This window comes from Macaca thibetana, chromosome 17, assembly GCF_024542745.1.
Source record: "Macaca thibetana thibetana isolate TM-01 chromosome 17, ASM2454274v1, whole genome shotgun sequence".
NCBI lineage: Eukaryota > Metazoa > Chordata > Mammalia > Primates > Cercopithecidae > Macaca > Macaca thibetana.
Window position 1 is genome coordinate 48,953,155 of NC_065594.1, and position 22,660 is coordinate 48,975,814.

The 22,660-nt window shown below is 35.9% G+C and overlaps 1 long non-coding RNA gene across 1 annotated transcript; it reads right to left on the reverse strand.

Moving 5' to 3' along the window:
• Window positions 1-192: 192 nt before the first annotated feature.
• LOC126940556 (uncharacterized) lies at window positions 193-22,310 on the reverse strand. The gene is made up of 5 exons (XR_007720797.1): window positions 22,039-22,310; window positions 12,835-12,910; window positions 9,082-9,198; window positions 5,099-5,210; window positions 193-648 (listed from the first exon to the last, which is right to left on the reverse strand). It is a non-coding gene; the product is annotated as an uncharacterized LOC126940556 (long non-coding RNA).
• Between the last annotated feature and the right edge of the window lie 350 nt (window positions 22,311-22,660).

Here is a 22,660-nt window from a genome sequence, read left to right on the forward strand (position 1 = left end):
CATGAATATTTTCAACATATATAATTACTACATGTATACGTTTAACATAAAAAATATGGTTATACTGAGAAAATATGTACTATTTTGAAGCCGGGATCAAATGCTTTTCATTTCTATTATGAATATATTTTTATATATGATGAACTCAATTTACTTTTTTCCCAACCTTATCAGTAGACATGTAATCATATTGTTTGTTAGTTCTTACTTATTTTCCACAATCTTAAATAACTATGAACACTGAATATAAATTATTAAAATATATGATCCTGTTCAGTGGCTCCAAAATAATTATAAGCAATCATCTAAATCTACTTTTGCAGCATTCTGATGTCTGTATCAGTTGGTGGCCTAGTCTCAGCTTGACACCACAAAGATTATTTTTGTTTAGGATGTTTTAATTTTTGCCAGAAACCTGTCAAGACAGATTTTAAAAGTGCCCTATGTTTTTTTCTTAAATTTGATTGCTACAATTAAGATACAATAACGCTCTCATGGGGTGTGTATTGCACTCCTGTGTGGGTACACTGAAAACAATTCATTTATACATTATCTATTTTGCAAAGCCAGTTGGAAATATTTTATTATACTTATTTGCATAATTCTCTCATCAATAAAAAAGAAAAAGATGCATCGTTTGTCTTCTCTCTGTAAAAGGGAAAAAAATCAATTGTAAAACAAAGCAAAACGTAGAGCAGGCTACACTAACATTAAGCCAAGATCTTTAATCTCAATATCAATATTCATTGAAGTTTTATATTACCTACCTACACTCTAATTACTCAAGTGTATCATATGTAACCTATCTTTGTTCCCAACTATCAGCAAATATGGTGCCATCTTCTTGTAATAAAGACAATGGAAATTCTATTAGTCAATGTATCTCTGCCAAAAAATAAAGTAAAATAAAATAAAAAGGCCAATTGACTTTAAAAAGCTTTATTTAAACGTCTACTGAATGAGCACATAGCCCCCACGATTTCTGCTTTTCCTGTGCCACATTGTTGCATTGATTATAATGTCCTTGGCAGTAGAGGTCACGTTAATTTTATCACATCCAAGGATTCTAGGTGATATATGTGGCACACGTACAGGCTGCATGCTCGTTTGTCACATTATTACTTGCTGTCACTTTTGAAGGTAGGTGTCTTTTTGAAGAATGTGCCACAGCTAGAGGGTCATGTTATTTGCATAAAGCTCTGAAAGCTGTCTTTCCAGAGAGAATGAGTGGGATGTTGCTTCATTTTCTGTTTACGGAAAGCATAGAGAGGACAGCTGTCAGGAGCTGATGCTGTCTCTCTTGTACATAGATAGTTGTTTAAAAAAAATGCTTAAGAACATATTAATGAATTGTAACTAAAATTTCCATTTACTGGACTGAATGCTAATTTTACCACTCAGAATAAAGTAATTCTGGTCTGCTGTCAGCAGATATTTTGCTTTATAAATGTCAAAAGATGCCTATAAATTGAAATGATTTACGGAAGCTTCCATTGCTTTTGGTTGATAACTAAATAATTTCCTTCCTTTACAAAATTAGAGGAAGAAGGATATAGCTGTATTTTTGAGGCTACTACAAATGATTTCACTGAAGACCTTATGAAGGTTTTAGAAATAATGCAAAGTTAAATATCATTATTAGAGTCAAAAATTGTATTATTATAAAATACCAATGTGCTTTGAAAATCTGAATTTACCAAGACATATGAATAGAAACTTAATTTAAATAAAATTATGCTTCCAAAAACAAAATAATTTGATAGATGCATGAATCTAATTTTCTCGAAATAATGTATAAAATTAATAATTTTATATAAAAGTCATGATTTTCAAAATTATGTCACAGCCAAATGACTCAAACCTACAATGACAAATAAAAAAGCTCTTTCTTGTATGCAACGAGGATATTTAATATAATTTAAGAAAAGTGTATGCTTTGATATATAATTATATACATATATTTATGCTCAGATTCTATTGATTAAGAACAAGATGGAAATATATTTAATAAAAATATAATATAAACTATATCTTACTACTAATTTGTTAGTCAGCTTCTTGTTTATTTTGGTGAATTAAAGATAGCTCTACCTTCTTTTAAATACACATCAAGAGATGGAAAGTCGATCCCATAAAAATAGAGAATAAAATGGTGATCAGAGCCTGGGGCTTTTAGGAAGAGGGATACGGGTGATATTGGCCAAAGCACATATATTTTAGTGAGATAGTAAGAATAAGTTGAAGAGATATATAATACAGTGTGGTGACTGTGGTTAAAAATAATATGTTGTATTTTTGAAAAATACAAAAAGGGGCCAGGCGCGGTGGCTCAAGCCTGTAATCCCAGCACTTTGGGAGGCCGAGGCGGGTGGATCACAAGGTCAGGAGATCGACACCACAGTGAAACCCCGTCTCTACTAAAAATACAAAAAATTAGCCGGGCGCGGTGGCGGGCGCCTGTAGTCCCAGCTACTCAGGAGGCTGAGGCAGGAGAATGGCGGGAACCCCGGAGGCGGAGCTTGCAGTGAGCCGAGATCGCGCCACTGCACTCCAGCCTGGGCAACAGCGTGAGACTCCGTCTCAAAAAAAAAAAAAAAAAAAAAAAAAAAAAAAGAAAAAGAAAAATACAAAAAGAGTGGATGTTAAGTGTTCTCATCACAAAAGCAATAACTATGTGAGATTATACATTTGCTCATTAGCTAGATTTAACCATCCCACAAAGCATCCATACTTCAAAACTTCATATTGTACACAGTAAATACATAAAATTATGTCAATTAAGACAGAGAAACGGGTCTTTCACCTTGCTATGAATCTAGACAAAGACTGGGACTGCTTTTACTGATACCAAGTGGGAGAAGTCATCCTGCTACAGCTTCCAGGCCCAGATAAGGGGATCTTCAGGTTCCTCTTTCATGGAACACTTCCTCTTAAAAGTCTGAAAGGCTATGTAAGAAGTTCTACTTTGTTATTTGTGAGACCGCATAGGAAAACTCTGCAAATAATTGACAGAGAAAGCAGCTCAGCTGATCCCAGCCTCCAGGTATCCATACCAATGTGGGAGACATATGAGTAAAGCCTCTTTGGAACTTCCGGCCTAGCCAAGCTGCCAGCTAAACATGACCAGGCCACTTCAGTAAAGCATGTGGAGCAGGTAAAGTAGAAGAATTGCCTGCCAAACTTTGCCTGGATCCCTCCTGGTCCACAAATCAGGAGCATCATAAAAGTTGTTAAGTCACAAATTTTGGGATAACACGTTAGCAGCAACATGTAACTATAATAATCGTGTGTGTGTGTCTGTATGTGTACTTGTGTATGTATGTTCTAAATCAGAAGTATTGATAATTCTAAAGCAATCAGTCTTTAAGAGCAACTTATCTTTATAAAACCTGAAATGACTGTAACAAACATAATATTCCTCATAATTTCCACATCCCCAGTAAGGCAAATTGAGTGTTCTACAGGGAGTTAGTTAGAAAATGTATAGACATTTTGTGTTTCATAGCTGAGCATTTATTTATTAATAGCTCCATAAAATTTTTGTCAATCAACAACACATGTGCACAAACGAGTTTACCTAATTGTATTGTGTTACCCTTTTTCATTGGTTGGTTGTATGTGTCAATAATAACTTGATTATTTGAATAATTGTTTAATGATATGAAGAGATAGGGCATAGAGAAACTGTATCAATTAGAACTTTCAATTATATTGAATAATAGAATTCATAATTTTTGGCTCATATTCTGAATCATATCTAAATATATTTTATTAAAATATATAAATGTAGTAGAATATTTACTGAAACTGATCTTTATGCACGCTACCCAATGAGAAAAACTTCTGTCTAAATTGCTAATTACTCCTTTTTCTGGTGGAGGCCATGTGCAGTTGTTCTACAGCATGGCCTTCAGAGACAGCTGACTTGGTTAAAAATTATCTTCTCAATTCTTAACTAAGTTAAACAGTAAGGCATAGCCCAGTCATTTTGCTCTTGTTAGCCACATTTTTTTATATATATATATATAAAAACAGTTTATACCTGAAGTCTTGTGAAGATTAAATGTTATAATTCACATATATGAATTCACATAAATGCTATAATTCAGCATTAAATCTGGTAGCTAAATTAGATATTAATTTACATATTACTAGTAGTATTAATTTAAAAGCATCTATTTCCCATTTTATAGGAAATAAATGTTTTTTTTTTTTCTCCTTGCCAAAGACCAATTGTCTTCTTACCTTTCATAAACAGATATTGAAACCTTTACATGGAGGCAAAGGAGTCTTCTTGTAAAATAAAAATGATATCCTAATCTATTTTCTTTGAATATTTAAAAGACAATTAGCCAGCTGGCATGAAAGAAAGCCAGAGGTGCTAAGAGGGTCTTTATCATCGAGGATGGTGTACAACAATGGTCCCCAACTATTTTGGCATAATGAACAGGCTTCCTGGATGACAATTTTTTTCACGAGTCTGGGGCATTGTTTTGGGATGAAACTTCCTCCTCAGACTGAGGCAGGAAAACAGGGTCTGGAGGTAGGAAACATAAGGCTCACACTTCAGCTATCACAGGAAATGTCCTCTCCAGAGGAAGTACACCAATTAACCAATGGAAACCTCTAGAGGATATTTAAACCCCCACAAATTCCGTGAAGGGGCCCTTGAGCTCATATGCTAGGGCCCACTCCTACACTGTAGAATATACTTTCATTTTCATTAAATATCTACTTTTGTTGCTTCCTTCTTTCCTTGCTTTGTTTGTGCGTTTTGTCCAGTTCTTTGTTCAAGATGCCAAGAACCTGGACATCCCCCCATCGGTAACAAGATCACGAGGCATTAGTTAGATTATCATAAAAGGTGAGCAACCTAGATCCCTCACATGTCCAGTTCACACAGGATTGACGCTCCCATGAGAATCTAATGCGCTGATGGTCTGACAAGAGCTGGAGTTCAGGCAGTCATACCGACTTGCCCACCCTCACCTCCTGCTGTGCGGCCCAGTTCCTGACAGACCAAGACTGGTATGTGTCTGCTACCCCGAGGTTGAGGACCCCTGGTGTAGGACATGCATGGGTCACTCAGGCTTAATACCTAGAATTGGATGATGCCAGAGAAGAACTAGTTCTCTGTAGAGGTAGCCACTTTTTTCCTGGTATAGCTTTCTTCTCCTGGCAAAATTAAACATTTTGGCTGCATCTTAAATCTGCAACAGAAAAAAACTTGGTTAAAAGTTTCTCTCACACAGCCCTTCTCCACACACACATACACGCAGACACACACATTTTAATCTACCAAGGCATAACAACTAACTTTGTTTCTTAAACAAACTTTTTCTCTTTCATTTTCAGAACTTTGTATTTTACGTTTAGAATGCCCTTTTTCCTTCACCTGATTGATAAACTGCTAGTCATTTTTCACGAGTCATATAACTCTTCCCGTTAGTGTTTCTGCTTTGCGCTGCCTTTAGCATACTATAAAACTTTCCTGGGGTCAATGTCGGAGAACAATGTTTTACATATCATTTAAGGTAAAAATAAGTCACTAATGAGTCTGGGATGAACTTCCGTTATAAATGATGACAAAGCGAAGATTTAGGCAGTTGGCATTTGGATGTGGTAGAACAGAAAATTCCTGTCAGATTGATTCTATTTACCATTTTTCAATAAAATATCTGCTTAAAGGACTCTGGGTTGTGTTTTGGTTTTCAGAGTTTTATTAACAGGGGATGGAAAGAGAAGAATTTTGAACATGGAGGAAATGTGTAATGCAGTAATTTAAATAATGCCATTTTTAGACAGCCAGATTGGTATGGAGTGTTTGTTTGAGATCTGTGTCCATAACTTTAAAAGTAGATTCATCAGATTTGTCATTTTTTTTCCAATGAATTTCAGCTACAGAGAGTTGGGCTGACTAGTGTTGGGGTTTTGCCAAGTGAGTGGGACAGAGAAGTAGAATAATGCGATTACTGTATTTCCAAGAGAGTATTTTATTTTATTTATTTATTTATTTATTGAGATGGAGTTTCACTCTATCACCCAGGCTGGAGTGCAGTGGCGTGATCTCAGCTCACTGAAACTTCTGTCTTCTGGATTGAAGAGATTCTCACAACTAAGTCTCCCAAGTAGCTGGAATTACAGGTGCACCCCACCACGCCCAGCTAATTTTTTGTATTTTAGTAAAGGCGGGGTTTCATCATGTTAGCCAGGATGGTCTTGAACTCCTGGCCTCAGGTGATCTGCCCACCACGGCCTCTCAAAATGCTGGGATTACAGATGCGAATCACTGCGCCCAGCCCAAGAGAGTGATCTTAATGAAAGATAATTGATTAAATCTTAAGTAAAGAGAAAAGTCAGAATATGAAGCACTTTATTGATGGTTTAGTAAGTGGTGAGGGTCAAAAAAGCAAAAGGCTAAATGACACGGAGTATTTGTAGGAGTGAAGATAATACAATAGCTAACCTGAAAGGATAGGTGTCTATGGTCATAAAATAGGTTGCTCAGAAGAATATGACTGTGAAATAGGGTTGAAATGGAGTAGGCTGACATCCAAAGTCAAAAGGTTACATGTGTGAGGCCAAAATGTGAAATGGAAAGTATGTGTTCCTTCAGAAATAGAGAAATAGTAGTGGTAGGAAAGGACCAGTTGATAAAGATATCAAAAACTGAGGAGGAAATGTTGGGAGATCATCAAAGAGCTAACTCAAGGGTTAGAGGTAGGAAATCTCATGATATAAACCACAAAGGAGCTGTGTTCCCAAAAGGATGTTTAGGATAAGTAAGATGGAAATGGCAATGAAAACAAGGAAGATACATACCTCACCTGCAAGCTCTGGAGTATATGATTTAAAGAGAGAAAAAAATATTCTCCAATTGAGAGCGTTACAGGATAAATAAATCATCAGATCTTGAGCCTCCACTAGAAACATTCAGAGGAATCATGAAGGATAAAATAATTTAAAAATAAAAACATTTTATTGTTAAAAAATAAACCAATTAATTCTAGAATGTAGTGTAGGGCAAAGAAAGTTGGGAAATTGGGTCAGATTAAGCAATATGAAATAGTAGAGTAATGAGACTCTGGATAAAAATGATTGAGAGCTTGACCCTCTGGGAGTAATTAAGATAATCAAAAAATTAGGTATGGATAAATTCACTTTTTTTTTTTTTTTTTTTTTTTTTTTTGAGACGGAGTCTCGCTCTGTCGCCCAGGCGAGTGCAGTGGCGCGATCTCGGCTCACTGCAAGCTCCGCCTCCCGGGTTCACGCCATTCTCCTGCCTCAGCCTCCCGAGTAGCTGGGACTACAGGCGCCCACAACCGCGCCCGGCTAATTTTTTGTATTTTTAGTAGAGACGGGGTTTCACCGTGGTCTCGATCTCCTGACCTTGTGATCCGCCCGCCTCGGCCTCCCAAAATGCTGGGATTACAGGCGTGAGCCACCGCGCCCGGCCGGATAAATTCACTCTTAAGATATTTGACAGGTGAAGTGGGAGAGGAGGACAGAAACTGATCTCTCCTCTACTTTATGGTAGTGTGATGGCCAAGAAGTACACAAAACTTCTTCCGTGAAGTCTTATCTTGCTTCTGTGTAGTTTCTCTAGGCTGAAAGTGTTATAGTATCGGGGAGATATCTTTCTCCTGGAACAAGAGAATGCTTTTACTGTGAAATGGTGTCATAATGGTTGAAGTCATGGTGCATAATTGCAGTGACCTCCATCTTGATGATTTTATTTCCTCTGTGTCCTTTGGATGGTGGTGGGATGAATATGAAAAATATAAGTAAGTTTAATCAGATACATACTAACCTACATAAAATAAGCAAACATATATAAGAATTAAGTATCTTTATATTTAACCATTGATCTTCTTTGAAAAATAAAGCCCTCTGTTAGATAAAGACTTAAAATATTTTCATAAAAATATAATCCATGATATTTAACTGTTTTCAAATTATATGTTTTTGCTTTTGTAATACTCAAAACACTGTTTTGATGAGTTGCATGTTAGTTTTAGAAAATGATTTTGTTTTTACTGATCAATGTTTTCTCATTGACTTTAAAAAGCCCACAAGAATACATTGCAAAGTAATACAAAGCTATATATATATGTGTGTGTATGTGTGTGTATATATATGCATGTGTGTGTATGCGTGTGTATGTATACACATTGCTGACATATGTAATACATAGGTGACTGCATGATACAGAGTAAGCACTGTGGCAATTCTTTGCTATTATTATTTAGAATTGTTGCTGCCTTTATTATTATTATATGCTATATTGACTTTGAGATGTTTAATAGGATTTATATAAATACTGCTCATTGTTTGTAAGTGTCAATTCAAAGCACGTTAGGAAAAAATAACTTTGAAATGCAAGATATATCTATAGCACACTGGATTTCTAATTTATTAGAAACCAAATACTAGTACTTGTCTATCTAAATTAATGCATAATATTGGTATAAAGCTCTCCGTATACAATTACACATACTCATTTCCTGATTGGAAAATTGTTTTTTGTGTCTGGGCATGGTGGCTAATGCCTGTAGTACCAGCACGTTGGGAGGCCGAGGTGGGTGGCTCTCTTTGAGCCCAGGAATTTGAGATCAGCTTGCACACAAGGCAAAACCTCTTCTCTAGAAAAAAATATAAAAATTAGCCAGATGTGGTGGTACATGCTTGCAGTCCCAGCTACTTGGGAGACTGAGGTGGGAGGATCACTTGCCCTCTAGAAATCAAGTGATCCTCCCACCTCACCCACCCTCCCCACGAGATTGCACCACTGCACTCTAGCTTGAGTGACACAGTGAGAGACCTTAGCAAAAAAAGAAAAGAAAAAAAAAAAGTTTTTCCAATTACAAAATTAGATTTTAAAATATTGAATTTAAATTGTTTAAGTTACTAAATGGAGCTTAAGTAAAAAAACTAAGTGAAGAAAGTCAGATAAATGATTAAAAGTTACAGTTTTTGTTTTTCTCAAAGGCAAATAGCACTACTGCAAAGCAGATTATTGTTTGAGAGTAAAAGACTGTGAGGTGGATTCAGTACTTTGTAAATAAATATGTTAGTCCTTACTCTTGAGTCGTCTGCACCAGGCTCCAGTAAAGTTTATGGTCTTCTAGGAAATAGCAGATTAGTTCAGTGACATGTACGGCAGCGTAGACAATTGAAAGCAGTTGAGCAGAAGGCATGCTAAAACATGATAATAATAAAATTTACTTAATTAGAATATATGAACATTGATGTGCTTGATCAAAAGGTCAAATAGCCAACTGTGTGGCTTCAAACTGACCACCTGGCAAATTAAAAACTGACTTTCAGATGCAGATTTATGCAGAAGAGAAGTTTAAGATCAGCAAACATTTTGAAAGTGGGCAGGGAAGGTGTCATAATTAGGGGAATTTTCTAGACACTGCTTTTTGATTACCTTTGACTTGAGTTATGAAAAATTCAGTTGCTCATATCAGAGAACAGAGAGACTAATGATGAAGATATTACAATAAGTCTATACTATATCCTTCCCTTTCCCTGTAGGTAAAACAGAAAAACAAACAAACAAACAAACAAACAAAAAAAAAAGCCCTTGCAATATTACTAATATGGAAAAAGTGAGGTAATGTGTTTTTGTTCTTTCTTTCTCTGTTTAATTTTCAAGATATCACAATTTATAGTTATTATTCCTTCATATCTCTGACCTTACAATTAGCAGGTCCTTAATATACCTTCCAGCTTCCTTCATTCCAGTATTTCAAAGCTTGCGGTGACTTCAAACAGTAAAATAAAATAATTCTCCCCCTCAACAACCAAAAAAATACATTAAATTCGGCCTCATACCAGGTTGATAATTTTAACAAACTTCTGATAATTTGAAATGAACAAAAGAAAAATTTGCCAACTCGGCTGGAAAAAAAGGAAACCTAGCAGAAACAAAGAAAGGAAACATTTCCTTGCTCATAGTGATTAAAGGGGAGATTTCCATGAAATGTTAGCACTTTCTATGTTTTCTTTTAGATATTTTGATAAAGATGCATATACATGTCATCATATTCACCAAAATATATGTGCAAAGAGAAAGAGTTTTCGGTGATTCACTGGTATTTTTAAACCATGTATACAGCAAAACCTCTTACCATTTATGTGTATCCACTATTGACGTTGAAGTGGCACTTTGTGACAAAACTTCCTAACATTTGAGTGCTATTTTATTTAAAAATGTAGATAATAATATTCCTCTAGGCGGAAGATTATCTATACTGTTTAATGGAATGCATAATTTCAGCGTTTGCATTTTAGAAGTTTGGGAATAATGTGGGGAAGAAGTCCAACGGGTTTATTTTTTAAATGTGATCATATAACGTGTTAAACAATAAACATACTGAATGTAGACACGTAGAGCTACTTTGTGCATTAATATTAAACATCAAAATATTAAATATTTTATATTAAAATTTTAAAATCAGCACAAATTGATCATTCAGCATTTAAAAATATTAAATTATAAATTAAAGAACTTAAGTTCCAAATAGCTCTTAAAATTATAGCTTATATATGGAAAGGAATCCCTAATGAGGTTTATGAAGAATTTTTATCTTTTTTACTTCAATTTCAACTAACATTGAACTTAAAATTTATTGAAATCAATTTAAATAATCTATAAATATTTAAGGTAAAAAGATAATTATAATTTTTGAACAATTATTTGTGGTACCATAGTGGAATTTATAATGCTCAAAAACATATTTCAAGAAAGCTTGAGTATTTTCTACTATAAACAACAATAGAGTATAAATATGTGCTTCATAATTTCTAAGTCTAAATACTGGGTTACATAATTACTAGAATAAAATCTATTATTTTTAATATTTACTAATTTGTAACTTAAAAAAGTGACCTTTTTTGGTTGCTAATTTGGAGGAATGTTAGTCTTTGTTCTATTATTAATATTCACAATATTATATTTTAACTAACATATTCACACTTGTCCATAATAATTTTACTAGTAAATAATTGTCATATTGATACTGTATATATTTTAAATGTGAAAAGATGGTAATTAAAATTAAATACTTTTCAATTACAGTAATGGTTTGTAGCAGTATCAAGCAGTAAATAAAATGTAACTACATAACTCCTGAATATTTCTATAAATAAAATGTCTATGGTAAACAAAGTGTTTAAACTGGCAATTTTTTTTCAAAAAATTTTAAGGTCTTGAATTTGTTCAGAAAAGATTCATTTTTCTGCTGGCAATTTGTCTTAGCATTATGCACTATTACGTGAAATAACACTTTAGATATTGTGAGTCTGGACCACAGACTCCTTGTTAAATTTTACTTTCCAATAAAATCAGGTAAAAAGAAAAGATAAATGGAATTACATACTTTTGGGAAATAAATTTTTTGATGTCAGATACCAATACGAATGCCAAGTGTATTTGGAAACTGAGCATAATTTATATAACAAGTGAATTATATTAAGACTTATTAATTGAGTTCTGTGTTAGAGTCCTAAAATTTGTAAAAGTAGTTACTTGTATAGCACAGTATTACTATAAAGAGGCTCTGAACCCAAGCCTGGGAACCATAAAAGTGTTTTTAAAAATTGCCCTTCACTAACTAGTCTTGAGATATAGGGAAATTTAGTAAGCTTTCCTAGTCGTTATTTTTGCTCTTTTGGATAATATGGAGATTACTACAAAGATTATGAGATAGTAAAGTTTTAAAATTATTGTTTAATTTTGTGTGAGCAATAGCTACTTGTATTGCTTCCAAGGGAAATAATCACTAAAAATATTCTAAAATGTTGCCACGTATCAGTGTTTCCCAGAGTCTAATACTTAGCACCTTTCATCTTGATTTGGCATTATACTAGGGAGCTTAGGTCATCATACATTTTGGCGAAATGAATACTGACTACAGTTATCAATTTCACCCCTGTTGTTCCGGTTCATAATATCAAAAGAGTCCTTTCACTTAACATTGTATAATGCTAAAACAATTTGTTGGAAGAAAATTGAATGAAGCCTCTCTTCATTCAATTGACATGGAATTGACATGGAATCCAATTGACATGGAATAGCCATGTCAAATTTTCTGAGCTGCAATTTACACAGATACGAATGCAAATATATATAGGAACAACCACATCATTTTATAAACAAAACATAGATTACAGTGTTGTTAAAGTATTAGTGGATCCTATAAAATATGATGTAAAATTAAAACTATGAACATTGGAATACTTCTTTAAATACTTGTCTAGGTAGCTTTGAATTTTTCTTCACATCTCTGAGTTTTTGGTCCCTCATTTGCAAAGAATACAGGTAATGCTTAATAGATTCTCATAGCGCATATAATGCCCTGTTGTATTTTTGTCTGTTTGCTAATCTTATTTTCTTTTATATCCATATGTAGACTCACTCATGTGTGTGTATGTGTGTGTATATGTGTATGTGTGTGTGTGCGCGCACGCACGTGTGTGTGTGTGTGTGTTTTGTAAAAAGAAAGAGGCAGAAGAGAGAGATACGGAAGGTAGTTTTCTCTTTAAATGGTAGGGTATCAACAGAAACTCATACACATAAAACTCCTGTTCTTATTTTGGACACTTCTGTGATATATATCACTAGAGATACTTATATATCTATAAAATATTTATTATGGAGTTTTGTAAATATCCATTTATATTTATACAAAATTATTGATCTAAATGTTTGTGTTTTATGTTTGACCCAGTCAACATTTTACATGACATATTCATGATGTAGTATGTAACATTAATGAAACACAAAATAAAATATAAAAAACAAACAAAAAAACCCACAAGATTTACCTCACAAGTAGAATACTTTAAAAAGTCAAATGTGATGCCACAGCACTCCAGCCTGGGTGACAGAACGAGACTCAGTCTTAAAAAAAAAAAAAAAAAAAGTCAAATCTGTATTAGTTCTTGAGGGAAGCCTCCAAAAAATCCATAAAAGATTATTCTCTCTAGCAGTAAATGCAATTAAATTAGAAATAAATAAATGATTATTTAAAAACATATATCTTAAAAGTAAAAATATAGTGTGAAAATCATTTGTGCTAAATAAAATACAAAGAAATTACAAAATAATTAAAATGTAAAAGCAATTAAAATACTACGAAAACAACCTGAGTGACACAATGTCACCTGTTTAAACCTGTATTAAAAACTAAGAACAAGTATTAAAGATGAGTTAACGGTTGAGCTGAAGAAGCTTGAGTAACAGAATAAAATCAAATAAGTAAGATAAAATGATAAAAATAGGAACAAAAATATGTAAAGCAAGAAATAACATGCAAGATAGAGGAATAAAACAAAAATCTGATGATTTGAAAATGATTAATAAATGTCTACATGTACCTTAGAACCTTAGAATAGATGTGAAAATAGTTAACAATTAACAATCTATGTAAAAATATGATTTAGAAAGAAGAGCAAATTAGAGATTAAACTGTAATATAATAAATGTCAATTGCATTGTCTCAGGCTGTGTTACTTAGCTACTGTTTAAAATTAAAGGTGAAAATAACATATGCAAATTAGATGTAGGTAATATTAAATTTAACAAAGATAGGTTAAACCATCCAATTTGATTTCAATGTTTGGAAGGTAAACATTCTTTCAAGAGGCATTGTAACATTAAAGGTTAGTTAAAATGACCTTCCTTTATTTTCCAAAGTAACTTAGAATTGTGGCAAATTAAATTTTCAGGAATTAACAATATTTTGCAGCCTGTTACTAATTAACATGATCAACAAATTTATAAATTAAAGTATATTTAAGATAAAATTTTCATGGCCTTTATGTTGACTTTATAAAATCTTCCACTCAATTTTGTATCAAACTTTAAAATTGATTTTGCTCTTATAGATCATTATATTACATCAAAAGAGAAAGAAATTCCTGACCTGTTCTTTTTTAATATTTTGGTATTTTAAAATTGCTTCCAAATGCATGAATTTATATTTTATTAGAACAAACATGCATTAATGCAATTTTTTTGTTAGTGTAGTATAATGGAAGATACATTTAATACTTAAATGGTAACTATTATATAGACCCCAGTGATTAGCACTTAGTAACCCTCAATACATTTTTGCTTTTGTAAGGATCATACTAAAGTTAGGCTAAAAAGTTGTGCCTACATAGATAACTTACTTAGTGCTGTTCAGCTTTCAGTTCCCTCAAAGCTAAAATTAAAAGAAATGACAGATATAATTACCCTTGCTAACTTTAGTTTGTAAAATTGTAGAAGTGCCCATTTTTTGCTTTGTGCCTAATAGTGCAAAACCACATTGCTCTGAATGTAGGACAGAAGAGAGATTGCTTTGATTTTCCTCATTTCTTGTGTCCATTAAAACCATGATAATTTTGCAGAACTAACAGTAGCAACAAGTTTGGGAGGGATTCACAATACAAGCACACTAGCTGGAATACTAACCCACAAGAAAGCAAAATCATTACAGAAAAAAATGCAGTGTGACCATTTTCTGCAAATCTATTTCTCAAAGACAAAGCTCTACAAGAAGTTTCTTTACAGATGTGTTTTGACTGCAGTAAAATTGGATAAGTTACTTTTCTCCCTTTCATCTGCTTCAGTTTACCTTTGTAGCCCCTAATCACCCAACATAAACCGATTTAGGTGTGACCTATTTTCCACTGCCCAGACAGATCAAGTTTTATTTGGTTCTCTTCAACCAAATTAATACTGGATTCCTGTTCTTTCTTCCATGTGTAGTATACCTCTTCAGATTACTAGTACTATAAGCTATCTAGAATATCTGGTTCATGTAAATTTATTTTTGCCAGGAGAATAAAATAGCTTAAGAAAAAGTAAAAACTTGCTGCAATTTATGTCCTAATTGGTCTTGCGATGGACTTAGCACACAATAGGAACTCAAAGGCTGATGAAACAAAAGGAATGGGTGAAAACAGAGGAAAAAGGAGAAATACGTAGGCTGCTACTTTGGAGTAGTATTGCAAGAATAACATAATAAAGCAAAATAAGTAATATCAATATATTCAAATTTGACATATAGCTACTGTTATTTCCTAATTATATCGTTACCTGAAATTGTTTTCACATTTTTTTGAAATTTAATGATTTTTTACCTTCTGATTTTGAACAAAACTTCAACCTTACTATATCATACTCTTCAACACTGAAAAATGGGCTCTTAGAACTCAACATTCTTCCCCTTTCTCCATAGCTCACTGTGTCCTTACTAAACACTGCCAAAGATATTACTGCCAAGAAAGAAAACAATGTTAACCGATTAAGCATGTCTTTCCTAGATACTATGGTGATTAGCCCTATCAAGCCCCAATTGACCTAAAAAATTCTCCTCTCTATGCAGCTAGCTATACCTCTTGATTTGGCTCGTTGTCTCATCCTACAGAGTTAACACCAGACTTTCCACTGATCCCTGTGGATCTATCTCTGTCAAATTTATCTCTAGATGGAGATCTAGAACTCTAGCAACAGATCTGGATGTATCTCTAGATAGAGATCTAGCACTCTGTCAGCAACAAAATTTCTTATATCCTCAATACATTTTCTTATACTCTTTAGGGTCGCTTGATTTCTCTACTCAAAACCAAGTTGTCAGACTGGGCATGGTTGCTCATACCTATAAGCTCAGCACTTTGGGATGCTGGGGTAGATATATATACATATATGTATGTATGTATGTATGGCCCTCTCTCTCTGTTTTTCTCTCTTGCTATCTATCTCTCTATCTATCTATCTATCTATCTATCTATCTATCTATCTATCTATCGACCATTTCTTACTCTACATTTACTACTGTTGGGGTCCGCGTGTTTCCTAAACAAAGGAATGAACACACAAGACAACACAAGACAAGACAAACATGGCGGCCACCCTGAATGGCGCGCTCCGCTTTATTTTATACAGTCATTTGTGGAATGTTGCCAAGTAACAAGACACATCGTTGTTTTTCTGACCTTTCCCTGACTTTCTGGATTTTCAAGATGTTTACATATAAACAGGCCCCCAATGCCCTGCTTCGTTTGCAAGGGCAGGACTTGTCGGGAATGCCCTGCTTCGTTTGCGAGAGCAGGACTTATGGGGAACACCCTGTTTGTGAGCACGTAGTCCTCTACATTTCCCCTTTCCTTATTTACAAGTTTGACTTTCTTTTAAAACCATCATTACATGTTGGGCTCGCTGGGATTCGGTGTTTGCCCTTTGGCACCGTCTCCAGCAGACTGTGAAAAATGACAAAGGCAAGAACAACAATCAATACATTACTAGAAACAGAGGTCAGCAAAATTTTTTACAGGACTCATAGGGTTCAAAAACGTCAAACTTTGTGCAATACCAGTCATCAAATCTGCACCAGTCAGCAACGGTAACTGATTGCAAAATGTTTCAGAAATATTCTGTGTTAATTCTTGTATTTCTAGGGAAAGATTATTATGACCAATTAAAAGTCTCTTTATCTCAGTCCAATTATGTACAGTGCTGTCAAAAGGAACAGGAGTAATGCAAAATTGGGTAGTGTTCCAATCACATTTCAACAAAGCTCGGGTATTCAACACTGTTAGCTGATCTCCCAACCAAGAAACCACTTGTTCCAGATTATCTACTCGTTCAGTCAAATGAGCATCTATGTCTCATTGCTGCTGCCACAACAAATGTGATTGTTCATGCCATTGTTGCACAAATTCTGCATTTTGTATATGCTGGTGTAGAGCTAATCCAGCAACAGCGGCAGTGGAAGCAATTGCTACAAGTCCTATCACCGCGGTCACGATGATTCCAACCATTCTCCGACTGCGGTGGACAAGATCTTGCATAACCTTATAAATCTGAGTAACCCCAGCAGATTCACTCCAAGTACATGTTAAGTTTACAGGTAGCCAGGTTTCTTTCTGGCTCTTAGTATATATAAATCGGAATGAGACTCATTCCAATTATTATTCCACCAAGTAGTATTTATACAACTTAAGAATGTACAATTGTTTGTACAGTTAACTACCTCGGTATTATTATCCCATTTAAAAATTCCTGTCAACAACAAGTAAGGCTTTCTTACACATGCAATAACATATCTAGAACTATATTTGATGCAAAGATATATGGAAAGGGTTAGCAATATTAGTAAGATTTAAGGACATGTTTCCCGTGAAAGTGAACATTGGTTTACCAGCAGCTAGCAACTTCCAAATATGACCTTGTATTTGTGAGGTATTAGCCAAATGTGGCAAGGGGTGATAGACCACCATCATGCCAAATAATAGTTTCATTGCCATCTGCAGAAATGCTGTGATTACCTTATGCCAACGCAGGTTGACATGGCTGAATTTAGTCTGAAAATCTCCATGTACACTCCAATCTGTAACAAAGTATTTACGACTCTTCCCTTTTACTTTTAACAATAATCGTGGCCCACTACTTCTACATCTAGTCCACTCTAGTTGGGAAACACCTCCGGACACATCAGGGATAGGGCATAAAGATAATGTACTTGGCAGAGTTTCATTAAGTACTGCAGTATGATTATACTTGAAACTTTGAGCCACAACAATCATAGTAAAGGCAGAGATATGACTATGGTTATAGCGAACAGCCCAAGCCTCATGAGAAAGATGCAGACAATGCGGACTACCCCCAAGACATATAGGTAACCCTTTAACCCCAAATTGATATGAACTATTTCCTGTGCCAGTGTCTAATTTAGGATCCTGGTTTAAAAAAGGTGATGGCATCCAAGCAGTATCATTAGTAAATACTGGGACTTCTCTGTCTCCCCAGGCCACACCTTGATATAAGGGTGCAAAAGGAATATAAGCCCAGTATGTAAATTCTCCAGCTGTTACCTGACAATTTACTATGGCCAGCATAGCCAGGAATAAAGTCAGTGGGGTTTTGGGCTGCCTAGCTTGTTGAACAACCCCTTTAGCTTCTTAACTGTTTCAGTTGTCCCCATGTCGGGGGCTCCGCACGAGTTCCAAAGGTGAATGTTCTCTGAGCGCTCAGATTTAGCTCCTGGAATTGCTTCAGGAACTGTTTGGATTGGCTCCTCTTCGCCATGGCACTGTTTCAACCGTCGAGATGGAAACCACTGGTCCGGCACCTGTACGGACAAGAGCATAGCCTCGGCCCCATTGTAAAACTTTTTCTTTTAAATATTTCCTTTGTAATGAAGGATAATACACCCACAGATTACTGTTTTGTGGCTTTTCTAAAGGCTGTTGAAAATGTTTCACCGCTGCAGACTGCTGTAATTGGCGCCAATGGTTGAGAAAATTTAAAGTAAAAAAGGCTTTCAGAATTTGATGTTTTGGGGAATCTCGCCCATCTCCCCCTTTTTGCTTTAAAAGTTGTAATTTTAAGGTAGCATTGGCTCTTTCAATAATTGCTTGACCTTGACTGTTAAATGGAATACTAGTGGAATGATGAATATGGTATAAAGAGAGGAAGGCAGCCAATTTGCGAGAGCAATAAGCAGGGGCATTATCAGTTTTTAATTCAGCAGGGACTCCCATAACTGCAAAGCAAGTAAGTAAATGAGTAATAACAGAGTCAGCCTTTTCAGAGGGTAATGACGTAGCCCACTGGAAATGTGACCACGTATCAATAGTATGATGAACATATTTTAAATGACCAAAGGAAGGAACATAAGTTACATCCATTTGCCAAATGTGATTTTGTTGAATGCCTCGAGGTCCTGGCAAAGCTGAATGAGAATGAATATGAGTGATAAAAAGGGGGGCAATGCGGGAAGTAAGAGTTACAAATAATAAAGACTGATTCAAATGGATAGTGAGAAATTTTTGAATTGTCTTAAGTCCAGTATCCAGCCTTTCCATTGCTTGAAGCATCAGTAAAAAAGTTGGGACCTTTAACTGGAGTGTAAGAGATAGGATTATATGGCAGTAAAGAATATTGTTGCAGAAAAGCAAACAATTTACTACTAGGATAATGCTGAGAAAAAGAACCAGTATACTCAGCGCAAGCCACTTGCCAACCCTCATGAGTTTCCAGCAGAGATTCAATGTATTGATTAGATAATCGGGTAATAATTTTTACAGGGTCAGCACCAAGCAACTGACGAGCTCGATGTCGTCCTTTAATAATTAATTCAGCCAATTTATCAATATATGGGTGAATTTTCTTAATGGCTTTATTAGCCAAAAACAGCCACTCCAGAATATTATTATCTTGGTGTAAAACGGCCCTTGGCGAATGAGGAGTATGAAAAAGACACAATGAAAGTGGAAGATTGGGTACAATATAATCAAGGTGAGCTTCATTAATTCTATTTTCTACAAATGACAAATCTTCTTCTGCTACAGGGGATAAAGTCCCCATAGGTTGAATACAAGTATTTACAGCTCTAAGATCAGTTAATAAGTGCCCTTTTCCTTTTTTTTTTTTTTTTTACAAGACAAACACAGGGGAATTCCATGCAGAAGTACTTGGTTCAATATGCCCCTTGGCCAATTGTTCCTTAACTAAATTCTTTAAAGCCTTAAGTCTTTCTTTAGATAATGGCCACTGTTCCACCCAAACAGGAGTTGTAGTTTTCCACTTCAATTGTAAAGCTTGAGGCTTGTGGACAGTGGCTAAGAGTTTAAAGGATTGTAGCCCATTTTGAATATCATATTTTTGGCAGCTGAAGAAATATGAGGAATGCTTAAAAAGGCACCAAATTGTTGTAAAAGATCGCGGCCCCAAATACAATATAAAAGAACACTTTTCCTTGTTGTCCTTCAGGTCCTACACAGCTCAGGGGCTCGACAGTTTGGTAGACTATAGAAGCAGTACCTAGGTCGGATAGAGTAACCGATACTTGTTTCTTTTTCCAATGATCAGGCCATTGAGCCAAACATTATTATATATATCCGCTCCTGTGTCGACTAAGCCCTCAAAAAGTATCCCATTAATTTGCAATGAACATAAAGATTTTTGATCAGAAACTAAAGTTTCCCAGAAAACAGTTTTCCCAGTACTACCGAAACCTCCTTGACTAGACACATCTCCAGATAAGAAAGGAAAAAAAGGCAATAAAAGCAATTATGCAATACATTCCCCTGCCTCTAGGCGCATAAGTTGTGAGACTTGTACCATAATAAGGATTTCATCAGTAAAATCAGGATCAATTATTCCTGGGACCACCATTAACCCCCGCATAGCGTTGCTACTTTACCCTAGTAAAAGTCCTACATGTCCCTTTGGCAAAGGACCACACACTCCGGTAGCCAACTTATATATTCCTCTATTAGGAGTTAAAGTATAAGGCTGGACAATAGCTAGGTCAGCAGCGGCACTCTGCTTAGTGGCAGCATAAAGCTGAGAAACTGGGGTAGGGTAAGATGTCTTTAAGGAGGACTCAAGGTCATTCCTTGATGTTCTAAGCCACTGCTCACTGGGTACTAGGGTAGGCCTGCATTGTAGTTGTTGGGGCCCCAAGCCTGCGGGCCCCGGCTCCCGTTTCCCAAGAGGGGTGACAGTACATTCCCACTTTTATCAGTTTTTGAATGGCATTCATTGGTCCAATGTCGACCCTTGCCACATCGTTTACACATATTAGATGGTAACCTTTTTTCTTTTAGAGCAGAAAAGCCTAATTTTTTCCGGCATTCCTTTTTAAAATGACCGGGTTTCCCACATTGATAGCATATACCTTGTTTAGAATTGCCTTTTAAAGCCTTAGAAAGTGCCCCAGCAAACAATTGAGCATTGTAAATAGCTCCTCCAACACCTGCACAAGCCCGAATGTATTCATCTAAATCAGCCCCACTAGCTTTTAGAGGACGCAGCAATTTTTGGCACTCAGGATTAGCACTCTCAAAAGCCAAAGTATCCAAAAGAATTTTAGCAGCAGGGCCTGAACCTACAGTCTCTAATACAGCATCTTGAAGATGGGCTACAAAATCTGGATATGGCTCTGTGGCTCCTTGTAGGATCTTTACAAAAGATAAAGAAGTTTTACCCGCTATTTCAACCTTAGTCCACGCTTTTAAAAACAAGGCTTTAATCTGAGTGAGAGCAATATCATCTAGGCCTGCCTGAGTATTAAGAGTGGCGTATTGTCCTGAACCCGTAAGCTGCTCTTCAGTAGGTCCTGGGGGATTTCGTGTAGCATTTTTTCTAGCTTGTACTCTTGCTTCCTCCCACCATCAACTTTTTAATTGAAGCCATTGCAAACGATCAAGGACAGCCTGTCCCAACGTTTCCCAGTCAATAGGAATCATCATATGTTCTGAAGAGAAGGAATCGAGAAGGCCAAGGACAAACGGTGACTGAGGTCCATAATTAGAAATTGCAGCTTTCATTTCTTTCAAAAATTAATAAATCTAATTCCTCAAAATCACCCTTTTCCTTCTATTCCTTCTTTTCTCCTACAGGAGGAAGAGGCACAGAGAAAACCTGACCTGACATAGACAAAGAGGTTGGAGGTGGAGGCAAAGGGAAATCCTTTTAGCGGAGAGATAGGAGAAACAGGAGCAGCGGTATTTTGCAATTTTAACAACTGTTGTAACATCTCTAAAATGTGCTGCAAATCAGAATTTCCTTCAGATGAAGGAGGCATTAGCTCTTTTTCCAATTCCTTGTCTTCAATAACCAGGGCATAAACATGTTCCTCTCTAAGATCATTCCTCTCTAAACCTTCAGATGCCTCACCTCCTGTGGCAGTATCGCCATGCTCTGAGTCAGTTTCAAGTAACTCTAATGCCTGAGTAATGGAATTACACAAAGTCCACAAAGTCAGAGGCATCGTTTGCCCCCGCTGATGAGCTCGACGCAGGACTTTAACCACTTGTAACCATTCCTTTCGATTTAACTGCACTTTGGTTTGATATTGAAACCAATAACAATGTTGTTCAACATGGGCAAACAATCACTTCAAAGTCTTATGTTCCTTAACTAACTTCTACTCCTATAGACATCAACAGTCCCTGGAGTAACCGCAAATATTCAGAGGCCAGAGAGGTGGAATTCCCCATAATTTTCCCGTGGGTCCCCCTTTCTTTATTTACCTGCCTGGGGTGTTCCCCCTCCGGTTCCTTGCTCTCGTGGAGCCACGGACCCTGCTCACTGCGCCAGATGTTGGGGTCCGCGTGTTTCCTAAACAAAGGAATGAACACACAAGACAACACAAGACAAGACAAACATGGCGGCCGCCCTGAATGGTGCGCTCCGCTTTATTTTATACAGTCATTTGTGGAATGTTGCCAAGTCACAAGACACATCGTTGTTTTTCTGACCTTTCCCTGACTTTCTGGATTTTCAAGATGTTTACATATAAACAGGCCCCCAACGCCCTGCTTCGTTTGCAAGAGCAGGACTTATTGGGAACGCCCTGCTTCGTTTGCAAGGGTAGGACTTGTCGGGAACGCCCTGCTTCGTTTGCGAGAGCAGGACTTATGGGGACCACCCTGTTTGTGAGCACGTAGTCCTCTACATACTACAATAGTTCCAGGAAGCATCTCTCCTCTGGATTATATCATTTTATCTGCCCTCTTCGCATGCATTCTTGCCTTTCTACAGTCTCACATTTGCATACAAAATCCAGTGTATTTCCACTCAAATCTTATCAACATTTCTATCTCAGAATAAAATCTGGTGTCCTTACCAAGATCTAGAAAATAATAGCTAATC